Raw genomic sequence first — 21,276 nt, 5'->3', positions numbered from 1 at the left:
TGTTGACGTGTCCTCAATTCTGCTCTATCTTCTTGTGATACTGCATGGTTTGTACTGTTTTCCATGTGCTCCCAGATCTTTCAAGCAAGTAGCATGGTCAAGAAAGTTCTGTTTGAAAAGAAACAAACATTTACTGTCATTGTTATGCAAATAAACTTACATTAAAGCTAACAAGAAAGCACACTCGTTCTGTCTTTAAACTGATAAAAGAAACCCCAATAATATGGGGCATGCAAAAATTGAGATAAAACTCAGTTTTGCTCCTCTCCACGGAAATCTTTAATAAAAGGCGAAATATTTGTTAGTTCTGAAGAGAAACCAGAGCATGACCAAGATTCCACCTGTCGCCTGAGTGCCATGCCAGCAGTTCTCATTCAGCTCAAAGTGAGCACCCAATTTGAATGAAAGAAAGCAGATTTCTCACCAGGCTTCCCCTTGCTATAAACATGGTTTGTACTCTTTTCCATGTGCTCCCAGATCTTTCAAGCAATTAGTATAGTCAAGAAAGTTCTGTTTGAAAAGAAACAAACATTTACTGTCATTTCTACGCAAATGAGCTTACATTAAAGCACACTCGTTCTATCTTTAAACTGATAAAAGAAACCCCAATAAGACGGGGCATGCAAAAATTGAGATAAAACTCAGTTTTGCTCCTCTCCACGGAAATCTTTAGTAAAAGGCGAAAGATTTGTTCGTTCTGAAGAGAAACCAGAGCATGACCAAGATTCCACCTGTCGCCTGAGTGCCATGCCAGCAGTCCTCATTCAGCTCAAAGTGAGCACCCAATTTGAAAGAAAGAAAGCAGATTTCTCACCAGGCTTCCCCTTGCTATAAGCATGGTTTGTACTCTTTTCCATGTGCTCCCAGATCTTTCAAGCAATTAGTATGGTCAAGAAAGTTCTGCTTGAAAAGAAACAGACATTTATTGTCATTGTTATGCAAATAAACTTACATTAAAGCTAACAAGAAAGCACACTCGTTCTGTCTTTAATCCGATAAAAGAAACCCCAATAATATGGGGCATGCAAAAATTGAGATAAAACTCAGTTTTGCTCCTCTCCACGGAAATCTTTAGTAAAAGGCGAAAGATTTGTTCGTTCTGAAGAGAAACCAGAGCATGACCAAGATTCCACCTGTCGCCTGAGTGCCGTGCCAGCAGTCCTCATTCAGATCAAAGTGAGCGCCCAATTTGAAAGAAAGCAGATTTCTCACCTGTCTTCTCCTTGCTATAAGCATGGTTTGTACTGTATTCCATGTGCTCCCAGATCTTTCAAGCAAGTAGCATGGTCAAGAAAGTTCTGTTTGAAAAGAAACAAACATTTACTGTCATTTCTATGCAAATGAGCTTACATTAAAGCACACTCATTCTATCTTTAAACCGATAAAAGAAACCCCAAAAAGATGGGGCATGCAAAAATTGAGATAAAACTCGGTTTTGCTCCTCTCCACGGAAATCTTTAGTAAAAGGCGAAAGATTTGTTCGTTCTGAAGAGAAACCAGAGCATGACCAAGATTTTTATCTGAAAATATGTGTTCTCCCTGCAGTTGTTGTCCCCAGATGAGAGTTCCCTTGTGGTGCCTCAGTTGAATCTCCTTTACTTGACAGGGGGATGCTCGAGCAGCGACCCTCCCCAGCTCTAGCCCAACTCCTACTTACCTGCCAGGTGAGATACTATGATCATGAAGGTGCTTCTCCCAGGGCAAGGCTCACCCATTGCACTCTGGGTGTGCTGCTTCTGCGATTTCCCCAAATGTGGGAAACTTGACTGCATAATTTGTGTTTCCCCTGGTCGGCTCTCGTATAATTCAGATCTCTTTGTCTCAGGTCTCTCTCCAGCCTAGTTTGCTGTCTGTTTCTACTTCTCTTTTCTTGAGCCGCTCCCTTCTATGCCCTTGCGCACTATCCTGACTTCTCCCGTCTGCTTACTTCGTGCCTTCCAACGCACAATGCAAACTACAGGTAGTGCTGCAGGACCCACACCCTTTTACTTGCCTTACAGAGCGTCTCTGGAGCAGTTACAGTGCCCAGCTGCTGCAAGAAATCAGCTTGAATGCTTCAGGGGCTGGGGAATAGCCAACATGAGCCCCACACCGAAGGAGGGTGGAGGTGTGTAATGCGAACTAGGGGTCATCCAAGCGCCGCAAAAGGCCGCCATGCCCTGCACGCCCCTTGTCTCTTTTCATATGCAGACGAGGGTTGAAGCCAACTTTGACCCACTGTTTGGATGACATCACCATATGCAAATCCATCTGCTGCAGGCCTTCCCCCAGGAATGCTTGCACTAGTTGTTGCATTTGGTTTGTTGTTTGGGGGTGCTTCAGTATTAGGCAGCCTTCTGCCCTCCCATGTTCATCTGAAAATATGTGTTCTCCCTGCAGTTGTTGTCCCCAGATGAGAGTTCCCTTGTGCTGCCTCAGTTGAATCTCCTTTACTTGACAGAGATGTGCCTGAGCAGCGGCCCTCCCCAGCCCTATCCCAAATCATACTTATTTTGCATAGGCGATACCATGGTCATGAAGATTGTTCTCCCAGGGTGAGGTTCATTCATTGCATTCTGGGTATGCTGACCCCTGTGATTTCCCCAAATGTGGGAAACTCGACTGCATTATTTGTGGTAGTGGGGGACTGTGTTTGTGCTTTCCTCTGGTCAGCTCTGGTAAAAATCAGATTTCTTTATCTCAGATCTTCCTCTAGCCTTGTTCTTCTTTCGAGAGTTCCCTTGTGCTGCCTCAGTTGGATCTCTTTCACTTGACAGGGGGGTGCCCGAGCAGCGACCCTCCCCAGCTCTAGCCCAACTCCTACATACCTGCCAGGTGAGATACTATGATCATGAAGGTGCTTCTCCCAGGGCAAGGCTCACCCATTGCACTCTGGTTGTGCTGCCCCTGTGATTTCCCCAAATGTGGGAAACTTGACTGCATAATTTGTGTTTCCCTTGGTCGGCTCTCGTATAATTCAGATCTCTTTGTCTCAGGTCTCTCTCCAGCCTAGTTTGCTGTCTGTTTCCACTTCTCTTTTCTTGAGCCGCTCCCTTCTATGCCCTTGCGCACTATCCTGACTTCTCCCGTCTGCTTACTTCGTGCCTTCCAACGCACAATGCAAACTACAGGTAGTGCTGCAGGGCCCACACCCTTTTACTTGCCTTACAGAGCAGCTCTGGAGCAGTTACAGTGCCCAGCTGCTGCAAGAAATCAGCTTGAATGCTTCAGGGGCTGGGGCATAGCCAACATGAGCCCCACACCGAAGGAGGGTGGAGGTGTGTAATGCGAACTAGGGGTCATCCAAGCGCCGCAAAAGGCCGCCATGCCCTGCACGCCCCTTTTCTCTTTTCATATGCAGACGAGGGTTGAAGCCAACTTTGACCCACTGCTTGGATGGCATCACCATATGCAAATCCATCTGCTGCAGGCCTTCCCCCAGGAATGCTTGCACTAGTTGTTGCATTTGGTTTGTTGTTTGGGGGTGCTTCAGTATTAGGCAGCCTTCTGCCCTCCCATGTTCATCTGAAAATATGTGTTCTCCCTGCTGTTGTTGTCCCCAGATGAGAGTTCCCTTGTGCTGCCTCAGTTGAATCTCCTTTACTTGACAGAGATGTGCCTGAGCAGCGGCCCTCCCCAGCCCTATCCCAAATCATACTTATTTTGCATAGGAGAGACCATGGTCTTGAAGATTGTTCTCCCAGGGTGAGGTTCATTCATTGCATTCTGGGTATGCTGACCCCTGTGATTTCCCCAAATGTGGGAAACTCAACTGCATTATTTGTGGTAGTGGGGGACTGTGTTTGTGCTTTCCTCTGGTCAGCTCTTTTAAAAGTCAGATTTCTTTGTTTCAGTTCTTCCTCTAGCCTTGTTCTTCTTTCGAGAGTTCCCTTGTGCTGCCTCAGTTGGTTCTCCTTCACTTGACAGGGTGGTGCCCGAGCAGCGACCCTCCCCAGCTCTAGCCCAACTTCTACTTACCTGCCAGGTGAGATACTATAATCATGAAGGTGCTTCTCCCAGGGCAAGGCTCACCCATTGCACTCTGGATGTGCTGCCCCTGCGATTTCCCCAAATGTGGGAAACTTGACTGCATAATTTGTGTTTCCCCTGGTCGGCTCTCGTATAATTCAGATCTCTTTGTCTCAGGTCTCTCTCCAGCCTAGTTTGCTGTCTGTTTCCACTTCTCTTTTCTTAAGCCGCTCCATTCTATGGCCTTGCGCACTATCCTTACTTCTCCCGTCTGCTTACTTTGTGCCTTCCAATGCACAATGCAAACTACAGGTAGTGCTGCAGGGCCCACACCCTTTTACTTGCCGTACAGAGCAGCTCTGGAGCTGTTACAGTGCCCAGCTACTGCAAGAAATCAGCTTGAATGCTTCAGGGGCTGGGGCATAGCCAACATGAGCCCCACACCAAAGGAGGGTGGAGGTGTTTAATGCGAACTAGGGGTCATCCAAGCGCCGCAAAAGGCCACCATGCCCTGCACGCCCCTTTTCTCTTTTCATATGCAGACGAGGGTTGAAGCCAACTTTGACCCACTGCTTGGATGACATCACCATATGCAAATCCATCTGCTGCAGGCCTTCCCCCAGGAATGCTTGCACTAGTTGTTGCATTTGGTTTGTTGTTTGGGGGTGCTTCAGTATTAGGCAGCCTTCTGCCCTCCCATGTTCATCTGAAAATATGTGTTCTCCCTGCAGTTGTTGTCCCCAGATGAGAGTTCCCTTATGCTGCCTCAGTTGAATCTCCTTTACTTGACAGAGATGTGCCTGAGCAGCGGCCCTCCCCAGCCCTATCCCAAATCATACTTATTTTGCATAGGAGATACCATGGTCATGAAGATTATTCTCCCAGTGTGAGGTTCATTCATTGCATTCTGGGTATGCTGACCCCTGTGATTTCCCCAAATGTGTGAAACTCGACAGCATTATTTGTGGTAGTGGGGGACTGTGTTTGTGTTTTCCTCTGGTCAGCTCAGGTAAAAGTCAGATTTCTTTGTCTCAGATCTTCCTCTAGCCTTGTTCTTCTTTCGAGAATTCCCTTGTGCTGCCTCAGTTGGATCTCCTTCACTTGACAGGGGGGTACCCGAGCAGCGACCCTCCCCAGCTCTAGCCCAACTCCTACTTACCTGCCAGGTGAGATACTATGATCACGTAGGTGCTTCTCCCAGGGCAAGGCTCACCCATTGCACTCTGGGTGTGCTGCTCCTGCGATTTCCCCAAATGTGGGAAACTTGACTGCATAATTTGTGTTTCCCCTGGTCGGCTCTCGTATAATTCAGATCTCTTTGTCTCAGGTCTCTCTCCAGCCTAGTTTGCTGTCTGTTTCCACTTCTCTATTCTTAAGTGCCTTCCAATGCACAATGCAAACTACAGGTAGTGCTGCAGGGCCCACACCCTTTTACTTGCCGTACAGTGCAGCTCTGGAGCTGTTACAGTGCCCAGCTGCTGCAAGAAATCAGCTTGAATGCTTCAGGGGCTGGGGCATAGCCAACATGAGCCCCACACCGAAGGAGGGTGGGGGTGTTTAATGCGAACTAAGGGTCATCCAAGCGCTGCAAAAGGCCGCCATGCCCTGCATACCCCTTTTCTCTTTTCATATGCAGATGAGGGTTCCAGCCAACTTTGGCCCACTGCTTGGATGACATCACCGTATGCAAATCCGTCTTCTGCAGAACTTCCCCCAGGAATGCTTGTACTAGTTGTTGCATTTGGTTTGTTGTTTGGGGGTGCTTCAGTATTAGGCAGCCTTCTGCCCTCCCATGTTCATCTGAAAATATGTGTTCTCCCTGCAGTTGTTGTCCCCAGATGGGAGTTCCCTTGTGCTGCCTCAGTTGAATCTCCTTTACTTGACAGAGATGTGCCTGAGCAGCGGCCCTCCCCAGCCCTATCACAAATCATACTTATTTTGCATAGGAGATACCATGGTCATGAAGATTGTTCTCCGAGGGTGAGGTTCATTCATTGCATTTTGGGTATGCTGACTCCTGTGATTTCCCCAAATGTGGGAAACTCGACTGCATTATTTGTGGTAGTGGGGGACTGTGTTTGTGCTTTCCTCTGGTCAGCTCTGGTAAAAGTCAGATTTCTTTGTCTCAGATTTTCCTCTAGCCTTGTTCTTCTTTCGAGAGTTCCCTTGTGCTGCCTCAGTTGGATCTCCTTCACTTGACAGGGGGGTACCCGAGCAGCAACCCTCCCCAGCTCTAGCCCAACTCCTACTTACCTGCCAGGTGAGATACTATGATCATGAAGGTGCTTCTCCCAGGGCAAGGCTCACCCATTGCACTCTGGGTGTGCTGCTCCTGCGATTTCCCCAAATGTGGGACACTTGACTGCATAATTTGTGTTTCCCCTGGTCGGCTCTCGTATAATTTAGATCTCTTTGTCTCAGGTCTCTCTCCAGCCTAGTTTGCTGCCTGTTTCCACTTCTCTTTTCTTGAGCCGCTCCCTTCTATGCCCTTGCGCACTATCCTGACTTCTCCCGTCTGCTTACTTTGTGCCTTCCAACGCACAATGCGAACTACAGGTAGTGCTGCAGGGCCCACACCCTTTTACTTGCCTTACAGAGCAGCTCTGGAGCTGTTACAGTGCCCAGCTGCTGCAAGAAATCAGCTTGAATACTTCAGGGGCTGGGGCATAGCCAACATGAGCCCCACACCGAAGGAGAATGGAGGTGTTTAATGAGAACTAGGGGTCATCCAAGCGCCGCAAAAGGCCGCCATTCCCTGCATAACCCTTATTCTCTTTTCATATGCAGATGAGGGTTCCAGCCAACTTTGGCCCACTGCTTGGATGACATCACCGTATGCAAATCCGTCTTCTGCAGACCTTTTCCCAGGAATGCTTGTACTAGTTGTTGCATTTGGTTTGTTGTTTGGGGGTGCTTCAGTATTAGGCAGCCTTCTGCTCTCCCATTTTCATCTGAAAATATGTGTTCTCCCTGCAGTTGTTGTCCCCAGATGAGAGTTCCCTTGTGCTGCCTCAGTTGAATCTCCTTTACTTGACAGAGATGTGCCTGAGCAGCGGCCCTCCCCAGCCCTATCCCAAATCATACTTATTTTGCATAGGAGATACCATTATCATGAAGATTGTTCTCCCAGGGTGAGGTTCATTCATTGCATTCTGGGTATGCTGACCCCTGTGATTTCCCCAAATGTGGGAAACTCGACTGCATTATTTGTTGTAGTGGGGGACTGTGTTTGTGCTTTTCTCTGGTCAGCTCTGGTAAAAGTCAGATTTCTATGTCTCAGATCTTCATCTAGCCTTGTTCTTTTTTCGAGAGTTTCCTTGTGCTGCCTCAGTTGGATCTCCTTCACTTGACAGGGGGGTGCCCGTACAGCGACCCTCCCCAGCTCTAGCCCAACTCTTACTTACCTGCCAGGTGAGATACTATGATCAGGAAGGTGCTTCTCCCAGGGCAAGGCTCACCCAATGCACTCTGGGTGTGCTGCTCCTACGATTTCCCCAAATGTGGGACACTTGATTACATAATTTGTGTTTCCTCTGGTCGGCTCTCGTATAATTCAGATCTCTTTGTCTCAGGTCTCTCTCCAGCCTAGTTTGCTGTCTGTTTCTACTTCTCTTTTCTTGAGCCGCTCCCTTCTATGCCCTTGTGCACTATCCTGACTTCCCCGTCTGCTTACTTTGTGCCTTCCAACGCACAATGCAAACTACAGGTAGTGCTGCAGGGCCCACACCCTTTTACTTGCTTTACAGAGCAGCTCTGGAGCTGTTACAGTGCCCAGCTGCTGCAAGAAATCAGCTTGAATGCTTCAGGGGCTGGGGCATAGCCAACATGAGCCCCACACCGAAGGAGGGTGGAGGTGTTTAATGCGAACTAGGGGTCATCCAAGCGCCGCAAAAGGCCGCCATGCCCTGCACACCCCTTTTTTATTTTCATATGCAGACGAGGGTTGAAGCCAACTTTGACCCACTGCTTGGATGACATCACCATATGCAAATCCGTCTGCTGCAGGCCTTCCCCCAGGAATGCTTGCACTAGTAGTTGCATTTGGTTTGTTGTTTGGGGGTGCTTCAGTATTAGGCAGCCTTCTGCCCTCCCATGTTCAACTGAAAATATGTGTTCTCCCTGCAGTTGTTGTCCCCAGATGAGAGTTCCCTTGTGCTGCCTCAGTTGAATCTCCTTTACTTGACAGAGATGTGCCTGAGCAGCGGCCCTCCCCAGCCCTATCCCAAATCATACTTATTTTGCATAGGAGATACCATGGTCATGAAGATTGTTCTCCCAGGGTGAGGTTCATTCATTGCACTCTGGGTATGCTGACCCCTGTGATTTCCCCAAATGTGGGAAACTCGACTGCATTATTTGTGGTAGTGGGGGACTGTGTTTGTGCTTTCCTCTGGTCAGCTCTGGTAAAAGTCAGATTTCTTTGTCTCCGATCTTCCTCTAGCCTTGTTCTTCTTTCGAGAGTTCCCTTGTGCTGCCTCAGTTGGATCTCCTTCACTTGACAGGGGGTGCCCGAGCAGCAATCCTCCACAGCTCTAGCCCAACTCCTACTTACCTGCCAGGTGAGATACTATGATCTTCACTGTTAGGGCAATCAGGATGTGGAATTCCCTGCCAGGGAAGGTGGTAATGGCGGACTCTGTAATTGGATTTAAAAAAGGAATGGATACATTTCTGAATGAAAAAGCTATCCAAGGTTATAATTCTTAAAATATCAACATGGTTAATCCGGGGGTAACATGAGTTATAGTAGCTAACTAGTCATAAAACATTATTCAGCAAGTATGTAGAATCATCACAACTTAAAACAGGTTGAACACGATGGGCAATTTGCCTCTATTCAACCTCAAAAACTATGTTACCATATGTTACTATATTACTATGTTACTGTAGTATACAGAACACCACAATGTAATGAGCAGTGATAGTGAGCACTGATGAGGATACTAGAACTGACACTGAGCAGCAAGATGCAGCACTGGACTATTAGTAATGTACTGTAGTATGCTGAGCACCACAATGCAGCACAAGACAATGAGCAGTGATACTGAGCACTGATGAGGATACTACTGAGAACTGACACTGAGCAGGAGAGACACACTACTAGTATTACTGAGCAGCAATAAGTAACCACTGATACTGAGCACTGATATTGAGATTTCCACTGAGAGAACATAGCCACGTCCTCTCCGCTCTCTCTTCAATGCACGAGTAAAAATGGCGGCAACGCGCAGCTCTTTATATGGAATCCGAATCTCGCGAGAATCCGACAGCGGGATGATGACATTTTCCCTTGTTCAGGTTTTCCGAGTCAGGCGGGAACAACCGAGCCTGCCTCGGACCAGTGTAAACCACGTGGAGTTCGTCGGGAATTCGGTTCTCGGAGAACCGAACCCGCTCCTCTATATATACTATATTACTATGTTACTGTAGTATACAGAACACCACAATGCAATGAGCAGTGATAGTGAGCACTGATGAGGATACTAGAACTGACACTGAGCAGCAAGATGCAGCACTGGACTATTAGTAATGTACTGTAGTATGCTGAGCACCACAATGCAGCACAAGACAATGAGCAGTGATACTGAGCACTGATGAGGATACTACTGAGAACTGACACTGAGCAGGAGAGACACACTACTAGTATTACTGAGCAGTAATAAGTAACCACTGATACTGAGCACTGATATTGAGATTTCCACTGAGAGAACATAGCCACGTCCTCTCCGCTCTCTCTTCAATGCACGAGTAAAAATGGCAGCAACGCGCAGCTCTTTATATGGAATCCGAATCTCACGAGAATCTGACAGCGGGATGATGACATTTTCCCTTGTTCAGGTTTTCCGAGTCAGGCGGGAACAACCGAGCCTGCCTCGGACCAGTGTAAACCACGTGGAGTTCGTGGGGAATTCGGTTCTCGGAGAACCGAACCCGCTCCTCTCTACCTTATACCCATCAATTTTTTTTATTTTCAATCTAAGCCCCTGCAGTTTTCTGTAAGCATCTGCTTCGCTATGATGATCAACAAGTCACAAGGGCAAACACTCAGGGCTTGAGGCGTAGATCTTAGGACCAGCTGCTACAAGCATGGCAGAGGTGTCACTATCACTGGTGACACCCAGAGAGGTGGCGAGGGAGATTGTAATGCAGTGCGCGCAGATAAACAGCGCAATGGTAAAAAGGAGGCATGGTTTCATAGGTAGGGGCGTGGCCTGGTGGCCTGAATCTACATTTTGTTGCTCCGGGTGTCCCGGGGGTTGGGGGCTGCACCCGGGGACTAGTGTGTGAGCGGTGCTGGCTCCTGCACAGTGACAGGGCATGGCCACCCAGCATGACGCCTCCCTTCTTGACCATGCTGTAATTGCAGTCGCACTGCAGTTCAGCGTGATCATAAAAAATGGTGTAGGCTCCTGCTGGTGCAGACTGTAGAGAAAAGCTGCTGTGACCACGCCCCCTGTGTCTCCTCCATTGCAGACCCCATTTTGAAGCCTTGCCCCCGGACTAAGAGAAAAGAATGCCCTTGCGCACTATCCTGACTTCTCCTCCCGTCTGCTTAATTTGTGCCTTCCAACGCACAATGCGAACAACAGGTGGTGCTGCAGGGCCCACACCCTTTTACTTGCCTTACAGAACAGCTCTGGAGCTGTTACAGTGCCCAGCTGCTGCAAGAAATCAGCTTGAATGCATCAGGGGATGGGGCATGGCCAACATGAGCCCCACACCAAAGGAGGGTGGGGGTGTTTAATGCGAACTAGGGGTCATCCAAGCACTGCAAAAGGCCGCCATGCCCTGCATGCCCCTTTTCTCTTTTCATATGCAGATGAGGGTTCCAGTCAACTTTGGCCCACTGCTTGGATAACATCACCGTATGCAAATCCGTCTGCTGCAGACCATCCCCCAGGAGTGCTTGTACTAGTTGTTGCATATGGGCCCTCATTCCGAGTCGTTCGCTCTGTAAATTTCATCGCATCGCAGTGAAATTCTGCTTAGTACGCATGCGCAATATTCGCACTGCGACTGCGCCAAGTAATTTTACAATGAAGAAAGTATTTTTACTCACGGCTTTTTCTTCGCTCCGGCGATCGTAATGTGATTGACAGGAAATGGGTGTTACTGGGCGGAAACAGGCCGTTTTATGGGCGTGTGGGAAAAAACGCTACAGTTTCCGGAAAAAACGCAGGAGTGGCCGGAGAAACGGGGGAGTGTCTGGGCGAACTCTGGGAGTGTTTGTGACGTCAAACCAGGAACGACAAGCACTGAACTGATCGCAGATGCCGAGTAAGTCTGAAGCTACTCTGAAACTGCTAAGTAGTTTGTAATCGCAATATTGCGAATACATCGGTCGCAATTTTAAGAAGCTAAGATTCACTCCCAGTAGGAGGCGGCTTAGCGTGTGTAACTCTGCTAAAATCGCCTTGCGAGCGATCAACTCGGAATGAGGGCCATGGTTTGATATTTGATGGTGCTTCAGTATTAGGCAGCCTTCCGCCCTCCCATGTTCATCTGAAAAGATGTGGTCTCCCTGCAGTTGTTGTCCCCAGATGAGAGTTCCCTTGTGCTGCCTCAGTTGAATCTCCTTTACTTGACAGAGATGTGCCTGAGCAGCGGCCCTCACCAGCCCTATCCCAAATCATACTTATTTTGCATAGGAGATACCATGGTCATGAAGATTGTTCTCCCAGGGTGAGGTTCATTCATTGCATTCTGGGTATGCTGACCCCTGTGATTTTCCCAAATGTGGGAAACTCGACTGCATTATTTGTGGTAGTGGGGGACTGTGTTTGTGCTTTCCTCTGGTCAGCTCTGGTAAAAGTCAGATTTCTTTGTCTCAGATCTTCCTCTAGCCTTGTTCTTCTTTCGAGAGTTCCCTTGTGCTGCTTCAGTTGGATCTCCTTCACTTCACAGGGGGGAACCCGAGCAGCGACCCTCCCCAGCTCTAGCCCAACTCCTACTTACCTGCCAGGTGAGATACTATGATCATGAAGGTGCTTCTCCCAGGGCAAGGCTCAACCATTGCACTCTGGGTGTGCTGCTCCTGCGATTTCCCCAAATGTGGGAAACTTGACTGCATAATTTGTGTTTCCCCTCGTCGGCACTCGTATAATTCAGATCTCTTTGTCTCAGGTCTCTCTCCAGCCTAGTTTGCTGTCTGTTTCCACTTCTCTTTTCTTGAGCCGCTCCCTTCTATGCCCTTGCGCACTATCCTGACTTCTCCCGTCTGCTTACTTCGTGCCTTCCAACGCACAATGCGAACTACAGGTAGTGCTGCAGGGCCCACACCCTTTTACTTGCCTTACAGAGTAGCTCTGGAGCAGTTACAGTGCCCAGCTGCTGCAAGAAATCAGCTTGAATGCTTCAGGGGCTGGGGCATAGCCAACATGAGCCCCACACCGAAGGAGGGAGGAGGTGTGTAATGCAAACTAGGGGTCATCCAAGTGCTGCAAAAGGCCGCCATGCCCTGCACGCCCCTTTTCTCTTTTCATATGCAGACGAGGGTTGAAGCCAACTTTGACCCACTGCTTGGATGACATCACCATATGCAAATCCATCTGCTGCAGGCCTTCCCCCAGGAATGCTTGCACTAGTTGTTGCATTTGGTTTGTTGTTTGGGGGTGCTTCAGTATTAGGCAGCCTTCTGCCCTCACATGTTCATCTGAAAATATGTGTTCTCCCTGCAGTTGTTGTCCCCAGATGAGAGTTCCCTTGTGCTGCCTCAGTTGAATCTCCTTTACTTGACAGAGATGTGCCTGAGCAGCGGCCCTCCCCAGCCCTATCCCAAATCATACTTATTTTGCATAGGCGATACCATGGTCATGAAGATTGTTCTCCCAGGGTGAGGTTCATTCATTGCATTCTGGGTATGCTGACCCCTGTGATTTCCCCAAATGTGGGAAACTCGACTGCATTATTTGTGGTAGTGGGGGACTGTGTTTGTGCTTTCCTCTGGCCAGCTCTTGAAAAAGTCAGATTTCTTTGTCTCAGATCTTCCTCTAGCCTTGTTCTTCTTTCGAGAGTTCCCTTGTGCTGCCTCAGTTGGATCTCTTTCACTTGACAGGGGGGTGCCCGAACAGCGACCCTCCCCAACTCTAGCCCAACTCCTACTTACCTGCCAGGTGAGATACTATGATCATGAAGGTGCTTCTCCCAGGGCAAGGCTCACCCATTGCACTCTGGGTGTGCTGCCCCTGCGATTTCCCCAAATGTGGGAAACTTGACTGCATAATTTGTGTTTCCCTTGGTCGGCTCTCGTATAACTCAGATCTCTTTGTCTCAGGTCTCTCTCCAGCCTAGTTTGCTGTCTGTTTCCACTTCTCTTTTCTTCAGCCGCTCCCTTCTATACCCTTGTGCACTATCCTGACTTCTCCTCCCGTCTGCTTACTTTGTGCCTTCCAATGCACAATGCAAACTACAGGTAGTGCTGCAGGGCCCACACCCTTTTACTTGCCTTACAGAGCAGCTCTGGAACTGTTACAGTGCCCAGCTGCTGCAAGAAATCAGCTTGAATGCTTCAGGGGATGGGGCATGGCCAACATGAGCCCCACACCAAAGGAGGGTGGAGGTGTTTAATGCGAACTAGGGGTCATCCAAGCACCGCAAAAGGCCGCCATGCCCTGCACGCCCCTTTTCTCTTTTCATATGCAGATGAGGGTTGAAGCCAACTTTGACCCACTGCTTGGATGACATCACCGTATGCAAATCCGTCTTCTGCAGAACTTCCCCCAGGAATGCTTGCACTAGTTGTTGCATTTGGTTTGTTGTTTGGGGGTGCTTCAGTATTAGGCAGCCTTCTGCCCTCCCATGTTCATCTGAAAATATGTGTTCTCCCTGCAGTTGTTGTCCCCAGATGAGAGTTCCCTTGTGCTGCCTCAGTTAAATCTCCTTTACTTGACAGAGATGTGCATGAGCAGCGGCCCTCCCCAGCCCTATTCCAAATCATACTTATTTTGCATAGGAGATACCATGGTCATGAAGATTTTTCTCCCAGGGTGAGGTTCATTCATTGCATTTTGGGTATGCTGACCCCTGTAATTTCCCCAAATGTGGGAAACTCAACTGCATTATTTGTGGTAGTGGGGGACTGTGTTTGTGCTTTCCTCTGGTCAGCTCTGGTAAAAGTCAGATTTCTTTGTCTCAGATTTTCCTCTAGCCTTGTTCTTCTTTCGAGAGTTCCCTTGTGCTGCCTTAGTTGGATCTCCTTCACTTTACAGGGGGGTACCCGAGCAGCGACCCTCCCCAGCTCTAGCCCAACTCCTACTTACCTGCCAGGTGAGATACTATGATCATGAAGGTGCTTCTCCCAGGGCAAGGCTCACCCATTGCACTCTGGGTGTGCAGCTCCTGCGATTTCCCCAAATGTGGGAAACTTGACTGTATAATTTGTGTTTCCCCTGGTCGGCTCTCGTATAATTCAGATCTCTTTGTCTCAGGTCTCTCTCCAGCCTAGTTTGCTGTCTGTTTCCACTTCTCTTTTCTTGAGCCGCTCCCTTCTATGCCCTTGCGCACTATCCTGACTTCTCCTCCTGTCTGCTTACTTTGTGCCTTCCAACGCACAATGCGAACTACAGGTAGTGCTGCAGGGCCCACACCCTTTTACTTGCCTTACAGAGCAGCTCTGGAGCTGTTACAGTGCCCAGCTGCTGCAAGAAATCAGCTTGAATGCTTCAGGGGCTGGGGCATAGCCAACATGAGCCCCACACCAAAGGAGGGTGGAGGTGTTTAATGCAAACTAGGGGTCAGCCAAGCGCCGCAAAAGGCCACCATGCCCTGCACGCCCCTTTTCTCTTTTCATATGCAGACGAGGGTTGAAGCCAACTTTGACCCACTGCTTGGATGACATCACCATATGCAAATCCATCTGCGGCAGGCCTTCCCCCAGGAATGCTTGCACTAGTTGTTGCATTTGGTTTGTTGTTTGGGGGTGCTTCAGTATTAGGCAGTTTTCTGCCCTCCCATGTTCATCTGAAAATATATGTTCTCCCTGCAGTTGTTGTCCCAAGATGAGAGTTCCCTTGTGCTGCCTCAGTTGAATCTCCTTTACTTGACAGAGATGTGCATGAGCAGCGGCCCTCCCCAACCCTATTCCAAATCATACTTATTTTGCATAGGAGATACCATGGTCATGAAGATTTTTCTCCCAGGGTGAGGTTCATTCATTGCATTTTGGGTATGCTGACCCCTGTGATTTCCCCAAATGTGGGAAACTTGACTGCATTATTTGTGGTAGTGGGAGACTGTGTTTGTGCTTTCCTCTGGTCAGCTCTGGTAAAAGTCAGATTTCTTTGTCTCAGATCTTCCTTTAGCCTTGTTCTTCTTTCGAGAGTTCCCTGGTGCTGCCTCAGTTGGATCTCCTTCACTTCACAGGGGGGAACCCGAGCAGCGACCCTCCCCAGCTCTAGCCCAACTCCTACTTACCTGCCAGGTGAGATACTATGATCATGAAGGTGCTTCTCCCAGGGCAAGGCTCAACCATTGCACTCTGGGTGTGCTGCTCCTGCGATTTCCCCAAATGTGGGAAACTTGACTGCATAATTTGTGTTTCCCCTCGTCGGCTCTCGTATAATTCAGATCTCTTTGTCTCAGGTATCTCTCCAGCCTAGTTTGCTGTCTGTTTCCACTTCTCTTTTCTTGAGCCGCTCCCTTCTATGCCCTTGCGCACTATCCTGACTTCTCCCGTCTGCTTACTTCGTGCCTTCCAACGCACAATGCGAACTACAGGTAGTGCTGCAGGGCCCACACCCTTTTACTTGCCTTACAGAGTAGATCTGGAGCAGTTACAGTGCCCAGCTGCTGCAAGAAATCAGCTTGAATGCTTCAGGGGCTGGGGCATAGCCAACATGAGCCCCACACCGAAGGAGGGTGGAGGTGTGTAATGCGAACTAGGGGTCATCCAATCGCTGCAAAAGGCCGCTATGCCCTGCACGCCCCTTTTCTCTTTTCATATGCAGACGAGGGTTGAAGCCAACTTTGACCCACTGCTTGGATGACATCACCATATGCAAATCCATCTGCTGCAGGCCTTCCCCCAGGAATGCTTGCACTAGTTGTTGCATTTGGTTTGTTGTTTGGGGGTGCTTCAGTATTAGGCAGCCTTCTGCCCTCACATGTTCATCTGAAAATATGTGTTCTCCCTGCAGTTGTTGTCCCCAGATGAGAGTTCCCTTGTGCTGCCTCAGTTGAATCTCCTTTACTTGACAGAGATGTGCCTGAGCAGCGGCCCTCCCCAGCCCTATCCCAAATCATACTTATTTTGCATAGGCGATACCATGGTCATGAAGATTGTTCTCCCAGGGTGAGGTTCATTCATTGCATTCTGGGTATGCTGACCCCTGTGATTTCCCCAAATGTGGGAAACTCGACTGCATTATTTGTGGTAGTGGGGGACTGTGTTTGTGCTTTCCTCTGGCCAGCTCTGGAAAAAGTCAGATTTCTTTGTCTCAGATCTTCCTCTAGCCTTGTTCTTCTTTCGAGAGTTCCCTTGTGCTGCCTCAGTTGGATCTCTTTCACTTGACAGGGGGGTGCCCGAACAGCGACCCTCCCCAACTCTAGCCCAACTCCTACTTACCTGCCAGGTGAGATACTATGATCATGAAGGTGCTTCTCCCAGGGCAAGGCTCACCCATTGCACTCTGGGTGTGCTGCCCCTGCGATTTCCCCAAATGTGGGAAACTTGACTGCATAATTTGTGTTTCCCTTGGTCGGCTCTCGTATAACTCAGATCTCTTTGTCTCAGGTCTCTCTCCAGCCTAGTTTGCTGTCTGTTTCCACTTCTCTTTTCTTCAGCCGCTCCCTTCTATACCCTTGTGCACTATCCTGACTTCTCCTCCCGTCTGCTTACTTTGTGCCTTCCAATGCACAATGCAAACTACAGGTAGTGCTGCAGGGCCCACACCCTTTTACTTGCCTTACAGAGCAGCTCTGGAACTGTTACAGTGCCCAGCTGCTGCAAGAAATCAGCTTGAATGCTTCAGGGGATGGGGCATGGCCAACATGAGCCCCACACCAAAGGAGGGTGGAGGTGTTTAATGCGAACTAGGGGTCATCCAAGCACCGCAAAAGGCCGCCATGCCCTGCACGCCCCTTTTCTCTTTTCATATGCAGATGAGGGTTGAAGCCAACTTTGACCCACTGCTTGGATGACATCACCGTATGCAAATCCGTCTTCTGCAGAACTTCCCCCAGGAATGCTTGCACTAGTTGTTGCATTTGGTTTGTTGTTTGGGGGTGCTTCAGTATTAGGCAGCCTTCTGCCCTCCCATGTTCATCTGAAAATATGTGTTCTCCCTGCAGTTGTTGTCCCCAGATGAGAGTTCCCTTGTGCTGCCTCAGTTAAATCTCCTTTACTTGACAGAGATGTGCATGAGCAGCGGCCCTCCCCAGCCCTATTCCAAATCATACTTATTTTGCATAGGAGATACCATGGTCATGAAGATTTTTCTCCCAGGGTGAGGTTCATTCATTGCATTTTGGGTATGCTGACCCCTGTAATTTCCCCAAATGTGGGAAACTCAACTGCATTATTTGTGGTAGTGGGGGACTGTGTTTGTGCTTTCCTCTGGTCAGCTCTGGTAAAAGTCAGATTTCTTTGTCTCAGATTTTCCTCTAGCCTTGTTCTTCTTTCGAGAGTTCCCTTGTGCTGCCTTAGTTGGATCTCCTTCACTTTACAGGGGGGTACCCGAGCAGCGACCCTCCCCAGCTCTAGCCCAACTCCTACTTACCTGCCAGGTGAGATACTATGATCATGAAGGTGCTTCTCCCAGGGCAAGGCTCACCCATTGCACTCTGGGTGTGCAGCTCCTGCGATTTCCCCAAATGTGGGAAACTTGACTGTATAATTTGTGTTTCCCCTGGTCGGCTCTCGTATAATTCAGATCTCTTTGTCTCAGGTCTCTCTCCAGCCTAGTTTGCTGTCTGTTTCCACTTCTCTTTTCTTGAGCCGCTCCCTTCTATGCCCTTGCGCACTATCCTGACTTCTCCTCCTGTCTGCTTACTTTGTGCCTTCCAACGCACAATGCGAACTACAGGTAGTGCTGCAGGGCCCACACCCTTTTACTTGCCTTACAGAGCAGCTCTGGAGCTGTTACAGTGCCCAGCTGCTGCAAGAAATCAGCTTGAATGCTTCAGGGGCTGGGGCATAGCCAACATGAGCCCCACACCAAAGGAGGGTGGAGGTGTTTAATGCAAACTAGGGGTCAGCCAAGCGCCGCAAAAGGCCACCATGCCCTGCACGCCCCTTTTCTCTTTTCATATGCAGACGAGGGTTGAAGCCAACTTTGACCCACTGCTTGGATGACATCACCATATGCAAATCCATCTGCGGCAGGCCTTCCCCCAGGAATGCTTGCACTAGTTGTTGCATTTGGTTTGTTGTTTGGGGGTGCTTCAGTATTAGGCAGTTTTCTGCCCTCCCATGTTCATCTGAAAATATATGTTCTCCCTGCAGTTGTTGTCCCAAGATGAGAGTTCCCTTGTGCTGCCTCAGTTGAATCTCCTTTACTTGACAGAGATGTGCATGAGCAGCGGCCCTCCCCAACCCTATTCCAAATCATACTTATTTTGCATAGGAGATACCATGGTCATGAAGATTTTTCTCCCAGGGTGAGGTTCATTCATTGCATTTTGGGTATGCTGACCCCTGTGATTTCCCCAAATGTGGGAAACTTGACTGCATTATTTGTGGTAGTGGGAGACTGTGTTTGTGCTTTCCTCTGGTCAGCTCTGGTAAAAGTCAGATTTCTTTGTCTCAGATCTTCCTTTAGCCTTGTTCTTCTTTCGAGAGTTCCCTGGTGCTGCCTCAGTTGGATCTCCTTCACTTCACAGGGGGGAACCCGAGCAGCGACCCTCCCCAGCTCTAGCCCAACTCCTACTTACCTGCCAGGTGAGATACTATGATCATGAAGGTGCTTCTCCCAGGGCAAGGCTCAACCATTGCACTCTGGGTGTGCTGCTCCTGCGATTTCCCCAAATGTGGGAAACTTGACTGCATAATTTGTGTTTCCCCTCGTCGGCTCTCGTATAATTCAGATCTCTTTGTCTCAGGTATCTCTCCAGCCTAGTTTGCTGTCTGTTTCCACTTCTCTTTTCTTGAGCCGCTCCCTTCTATGCCCTTGCGCACTATCCTGACTTCTCCCGTCTGCTTACTTCGTGCCTTCCAACGCACAATGCGAACTACAGGTAGTGCTGCAGGGCCCACACCCTTTTACTTGCCTTACAGAGTAGATCTGGAGCAGTTACAGTGCCCAGCTGCTGCAAGAAATCAGCTTGAATGCTTCAGGGGCTGGGGCATAGCCAACATGAGCCCCACACCGAAGGAGGGTGGAGGTGTGTAATGCGAACTAGGGGTCATCCAAGCGCTGCAAAAGGCCGCTATGCCCTGCACGCCCCTTTTCTCTTTTCATATGCAGACGAGGGTTGAAGCCAACTTTGACCCACTGCTTGGATGACATCACCATATGCAAATCCATCTGCTGCAGGCCTTCCCCCAGGAATGCTTGCACTAGTTGTTGCATTTGGTTTGTTGTTTGGGGGTGCTTCAGTATTAGGCAGCCTTCTGCCCTCACATGTTCATCTGAAAATATGTGTTCTCCCTGCAGTTGTTGTCCCCAGATGAGAGTTCCCTTGTGCTGCCTCAGTTGAATCTCCTTTACTTGACAGAGATGTGCCTGAGCAGCGGCCCTCCCCAGCCCTATCCCAAATTATACTTATTTTGCATAGGCGATACCATGGTCATGAAGATTGTTCTCCCAAGGTGAGGTTCATTCATTGCATTCTGGGTATGCTGACCCCTGTGATTTCCCCAAATGTGGGAAACTCGACTGCATTATTTGTGGTAGTGGGGGACTGTGTTTGTGCTTTCCTCTGGTCAGCTCTGGAAAAAGTCAGATTTCTTTGTCTCAGATCTTCCTCTAGCCTTGTTCTTCTTTCGAGAGTTCCCTTGTGCTGCCTCAGTTGGATCTCTTTCACTTGACAGGGGGGTGCCCGAACAGCGACCCTCCCCAGCTCTAGCCCAACTCCTACTTACCTGCCAGGTGAGATACTATGATCATGAAGGTGCTTCTCCCAGGGCAAGGCTCACCCATTGCACTCTGGGTGTGCTGCCCCTGCGATTTCCCCAAATGTGGGAAACTTGACTGCATAATTTGTGTTTCCCCTGGTCGGCTCTCGTATAATTCAGATCTCTTTGTCTCAGGTCTCTCTCCAGCCTAGTTTGCTGTCTGTTTCCACTTCTCTTTTCTTCAGCCGCTCCCTTCTATACCCTTGTGCACTATCCTGACTTCTCCTCCCGTCTGCTTACTTTGTGCCTTCCAATGCACAATGCAAACTACAGGTAGTGCTGCAGGGCCCACACCCTTTTACTTGCCTTACAGAGCAGCTCTGGAGCTGTTACAGTGCCCAGCTGCTGCAAGAAATCAGCTTGAATGCTTCAGGGGATGGGGCATGGCCAACATGAGCCCCACACCAAAGGAGGGTGGAGGTGTTTAATGCGAACTAGGGGTCATCCAAGCACCGCAAAAGGCCGCCATGCCCTGCACGCCCCTTTTCTCTTTTCATATGCAGATGAGGGTTGAAGCCAACTTTGACCCACTGCTTGGATGACATCACCGTATGCAAATCCGTCTTCTGCAGAACTTCCCCCAGGAATGCTTGCACTAGTTGTTGCATTTGGTTTGTTGTTTGGGGGTGCTTCAGTATTAGGCAGCCTTCTGCCCTCCCATGTTCATCTGAAAATGTGTGTTCTCCCTGCAGTTGTTGTCCCCAGATGAGAGTTTTCTTGTGCTGCCTCAGTTAAATCTCCTTTACTTGACAGAGATGTGCATGAGCAGCGGCCCTCCCCATCCCTATTCCAAATCATACTTATTTTGCATAGGAGATACCATGGTCATGAAGATTTTTCTCCCAGGGTGAGGTTCATTCATTGCATTTTGGGTATGCTGACCCCTGTGATTTCCCCAAATGTGGGAAATTCAACTGCATTATTTGTGGTCGTGGGGGACTGTGTTTGTGCTTTCCTCTGGTCAGCTCTGGTAAAAGTCAGATTTCTTTGTCTCAGATTTTCCTCTAGCCTTGTTCTTCTTTCGAGAGTTCCCTTGTGCTGCCTTAGTTGGATCTCCTTCACTTTACAGGGGGGTACCCGAGCAGCGACCCTCCCCAGCTCTAGCCCAACTCCTACTTACCTGCCAGGTGAGATACTATGATCATGAAGGTGCTTCTCCCAGGGCAAGGCTCACCCATTGCACTCTGGGTGTGCTGCTCCTGCGATTTCCCCAAATGTGGGAAACTTGACTGTATAATTTGTGTTTCCCCTGGTCGGCTCTCGTATAATTCAGATCT

General features: G+C 49.0%; 30 non-coding genes and 4 pseudogenes across 30 annotated transcripts; 30 read left to right on the top strand and 4 right to left on the bottom strand.

Moving 5' to 3' along the window:
* Positions 1-211: 211 nt before the first annotated feature.
* Positions 212-327, bottom strand: LOC135008951 (U5 spliceosomal RNA). Its single transcript, XR_010208551.1, has one exon. It is a non-coding gene; the product is annotated as a U5 spliceosomal RNA (small nuclear RNA).
* A 274-nt stretch (positions 328-601) lies between these two features.
* Positions 602-717, bottom strand: LOC135008916 (U5 spliceosomal RNA). The gene has a single exon (XR_010208518.1). It is a non-coding gene; the product is annotated as a U5 spliceosomal RNA (small nuclear RNA).
* Positions 718-1,003: 286 nt separating this feature from the next.
* LOC135008902 (U5 spliceosomal RNA) lies at positions 1,004-1,119 on the bottom strand. The gene has a single exon (XR_010208505.1). It is a non-coding gene; the product is annotated as a U5 spliceosomal RNA (small nuclear RNA).
* A 270-nt stretch (positions 1,120-1,389) lies between these two features.
* LOC135008908 (U5 spliceosomal RNA) lies at positions 1,390-1,505 on the bottom strand. Its single transcript, XR_010208510.1, has one exon. It is a non-coding gene; the product is annotated as a U5 spliceosomal RNA (small nuclear RNA).
* Positions 1,506-1,649: 144 nt separating this feature from the next.
* On the top strand, positions 1,650-1,812 carry LOC135008772 (U1 spliceosomal RNA). The gene has a single exon (XR_010208419.1). It is a non-coding gene; the product is annotated as a U1 spliceosomal RNA (small nuclear RNA).
* Positions 1,813-2,483: 671 nt separating this feature from the next.
* Positions 2,484-2,647, top strand: LOC135008578 (U1 spliceosomal RNA). Its single transcript, XR_010208232.1, has one exon. It is a non-coding gene; the product is annotated as a U1 spliceosomal RNA (small nuclear RNA).
* A 152-nt stretch (positions 2,648-2,799) lies between these two features.
* LOC135008862 (U1 spliceosomal RNA) lies at positions 2,800-2,962 on the top strand. The gene has a single exon (XR_010208479.1). It is a non-coding gene; the product is annotated as a U1 spliceosomal RNA (small nuclear RNA).
* A 671-nt stretch (positions 2,963-3,633) lies between these two features.
* On the top strand, positions 3,634-3,797 carry LOC135008975 (U1 spliceosomal RNA). The gene has a single exon (XR_010208575.1). It is a non-coding gene; the product is annotated as a U1 spliceosomal RNA (small nuclear RNA).
* Positions 3,798-3,949: 152 nt separating this feature from the next.
* Positions 3,950-4,112, top strand: LOC135008842 (U1 spliceosomal RNA). The gene has a single exon (XR_010208467.1). It is a non-coding gene; the product is annotated as a U1 spliceosomal RNA (small nuclear RNA).
* Positions 4,113-4,783: 671 nt separating this feature from the next.
* LOC135008695 (U1 spliceosomal RNA) lies at positions 4,784-4,947 on the top strand. The gene has a single exon (XR_010208346.1). It is a non-coding gene; the product is annotated as a U1 spliceosomal RNA (small nuclear RNA).
* Positions 4,948-5,099: 152 nt separating this feature from the next.
* On the top strand, positions 5,100-5,262 carry LOC135008791 (U1 spliceosomal RNA). The gene has a single exon (XR_010208438.1). It is a non-coding gene; the product is annotated as a U1 spliceosomal RNA (small nuclear RNA).
* A 615-nt stretch (positions 5,263-5,877) lies between these two features.
* Positions 5,878-6,041, top strand: LOC135008595 (U1 spliceosomal RNA). The gene has a single exon (XR_010208249.1). It is a non-coding gene; the product is annotated as a U1 spliceosomal RNA (small nuclear RNA).
* Positions 6,042-6,193: 152 nt separating this feature from the next.
* LOC135008794 (U1 spliceosomal RNA) lies at positions 6,194-6,335 on the top strand (annotated as a pseudogene).
* Positions 6,336-7,028: 693 nt separating this feature from the next.
* Positions 7,029-7,192, top strand: LOC135008606 (U1 spliceosomal RNA). The gene has a single exon (XR_010208260.1). It is a non-coding gene; the product is annotated as a U1 spliceosomal RNA (small nuclear RNA).
* Positions 7,193-7,344: 152 nt separating this feature from the next.
* LOC135008881 (U1 spliceosomal RNA) lies at positions 7,345-7,507 on the top strand. Its single transcript, XR_010208494.1, has one exon. It is a non-coding gene; the product is annotated as a U1 spliceosomal RNA (small nuclear RNA).
* A 670-nt stretch (positions 7,508-8,177) lies between these two features.
* Positions 8,178-8,341, top strand: LOC135008664 (U1 spliceosomal RNA). Its single transcript, XR_010208316.1, has one exon. It is a non-coding gene; the product is annotated as a U1 spliceosomal RNA (small nuclear RNA).
* A 3,239-nt stretch (positions 8,342-11,580) lies between these two features.
* LOC135008822 (U1 spliceosomal RNA) lies at positions 11,581-11,744 on the top strand. The gene has a single exon (XR_010208463.1). It is a non-coding gene; the product is annotated as a U1 spliceosomal RNA (small nuclear RNA).
* A 152-nt stretch (positions 11,745-11,896) lies between these two features.
* Positions 11,897-12,032, top strand: LOC135008837 (U1 spliceosomal RNA; annotated as a pseudogene).
* Positions 12,033-12,730: 698 nt separating this feature from the next.
* LOC135008576 (U1 spliceosomal RNA) lies at positions 12,731-12,894 on the top strand. Its single transcript, XR_010208230.1, has one exon. It is a non-coding gene; the product is annotated as a U1 spliceosomal RNA (small nuclear RNA).
* A 152-nt stretch (positions 12,895-13,046) lies between these two features.
* LOC135008749 (U1 spliceosomal RNA) lies at positions 13,047-13,209 on the top strand. The gene has a single exon (XR_010208396.1). It is a non-coding gene; the product is annotated as a U1 spliceosomal RNA (small nuclear RNA).
* A 674-nt stretch (positions 13,210-13,883) lies between these two features.
* LOC135008601 (U1 spliceosomal RNA) lies at positions 13,884-14,047 on the top strand. Its single transcript, XR_010208255.1, has one exon. It is a non-coding gene; the product is annotated as a U1 spliceosomal RNA (small nuclear RNA).
* Positions 14,048-14,199: 152 nt separating this feature from the next.
* Positions 14,200-14,362, top strand: LOC135008769 (U1 spliceosomal RNA). Its single transcript, XR_010208415.1, has one exon. It is a non-coding gene; the product is annotated as a U1 spliceosomal RNA (small nuclear RNA).
* Positions 14,363-15,036: 674 nt separating this feature from the next.
* On the top strand, positions 15,037-15,200 carry LOC135008648 (U1 spliceosomal RNA). Its single transcript, XR_010208300.1, has one exon. It is a non-coding gene; the product is annotated as a U1 spliceosomal RNA (small nuclear RNA).
* A 152-nt stretch (positions 15,201-15,352) lies between these two features.
* Positions 15,353-15,488, top strand: LOC135008821 (U1 spliceosomal RNA; annotated as a pseudogene).
* Positions 15,489-16,186: 698 nt separating this feature from the next.
* LOC135008575 (U1 spliceosomal RNA) lies at positions 16,187-16,350 on the top strand. The gene has a single exon (XR_010208229.1). It is a non-coding gene; the product is annotated as a U1 spliceosomal RNA (small nuclear RNA).
* A 152-nt stretch (positions 16,351-16,502) lies between these two features.
* LOC135008748 (U1 spliceosomal RNA) lies at positions 16,503-16,665 on the top strand. Its single transcript, XR_010208395.1, has one exon. It is a non-coding gene; the product is annotated as a U1 spliceosomal RNA (small nuclear RNA).
* Positions 16,666-17,339: 674 nt separating this feature from the next.
* Positions 17,340-17,503, top strand: LOC135008600 (U1 spliceosomal RNA). Its single transcript, XR_010208254.1, has one exon. It is a non-coding gene; the product is annotated as a U1 spliceosomal RNA (small nuclear RNA).
* A 152-nt stretch (positions 17,504-17,655) lies between these two features.
* On the top strand, positions 17,656-17,818 carry LOC135008768 (U1 spliceosomal RNA). Its single transcript, XR_010208414.1, has one exon. It is a non-coding gene; the product is annotated as a U1 spliceosomal RNA (small nuclear RNA).
* A 674-nt stretch (positions 17,819-18,492) lies between these two features.
* LOC135008647 (U1 spliceosomal RNA) lies at positions 18,493-18,656 on the top strand. Its single transcript, XR_010208299.1, has one exon. It is a non-coding gene; the product is annotated as a U1 spliceosomal RNA (small nuclear RNA).
* A 152-nt stretch (positions 18,657-18,808) lies between these two features.
* On the top strand, positions 18,809-18,944 carry LOC135008820 (U1 spliceosomal RNA; annotated as a pseudogene).
* A 698-nt stretch (positions 18,945-19,642) lies between these two features.
* On the top strand, positions 19,643-19,806 carry LOC135008635 (U1 spliceosomal RNA). Its single transcript, XR_010208288.1, has one exon. It is a non-coding gene; the product is annotated as a U1 spliceosomal RNA (small nuclear RNA).
* A 152-nt stretch (positions 19,807-19,958) lies between these two features.
* On the top strand, positions 19,959-20,121 carry LOC135008699 (U1 spliceosomal RNA). Its single transcript, XR_010208351.1, has one exon. It is a non-coding gene; the product is annotated as a U1 spliceosomal RNA (small nuclear RNA).
* Positions 20,122-20,795: 674 nt separating this feature from the next.
* Positions 20,796-20,959, top strand: LOC135008573 (U1 spliceosomal RNA). The gene has a single exon (XR_010208227.1). It is a non-coding gene; the product is annotated as a U1 spliceosomal RNA (small nuclear RNA).
* Positions 20,960-21,111: 152 nt separating this feature from the next.
* Positions 21,112-21,274, top strand: LOC135008723 (U1 spliceosomal RNA). Its single transcript, XR_010208372.1, has one exon. It is a non-coding gene; the product is annotated as a U1 spliceosomal RNA (small nuclear RNA).
* Positions 21,275-21,276: the final 2 nt, after the last annotated feature.

The sequence above is a fragment of the Pseudophryne corroboree genome, unplaced genomic scaffold, assembly GCF_028390025.1.
Source record: "Pseudophryne corroboree isolate aPseCor3 unplaced genomic scaffold, aPseCor3.hap2 scaffold_223, whole genome shotgun sequence".
Classification (NCBI taxonomy): Eukaryota; Metazoa; Chordata; class Amphibia; order Anura; family Myobatrachidae; genus Pseudophryne; species Pseudophryne corroboree.
Note: the sequence above shows the minus strand (reverse complement) of the source record. Positions and strands in the feature narration are given on the sequence as shown.